We start from the raw sequence: 235 nt of genomic DNA on the forward strand, positions 1-235 counted from the left end.
GTTAAACGCGTCATTTGATTAACCTTTCTTTTGCCCCACCAAATGACGTCGTGAGTGCGTCACAAGTTCCCGACGCTAAAAGGAGCTGTAACTTTTTTTTTTTGCTTGAAAATGAAACTACCGTACGGCGAATTGTTTTGACTGTCTTTTTTTGTGTTCACAATTTTTGTATATGTTTTTCTACAGGGTAGATACAAAAGCTAGGTACGCGCAAAACTTCAAACATAAGCCGTTG

The sequence above is a fragment of the Ixodes scapularis genome, unplaced genomic scaffold (genome assembly GCF_016920785.2).
Source record: "Ixodes scapularis isolate PalLabHiFi unplaced genomic scaffold, ASM1692078v2 PGA_scaffold11__112_contigs__length_91849675, whole genome shotgun sequence".
Classification (NCBI taxonomy): domain Eukaryota; kingdom Metazoa; phylum Arthropoda; class Arachnida; order Ixodida; family Ixodidae; genus Ixodes; species Ixodes scapularis.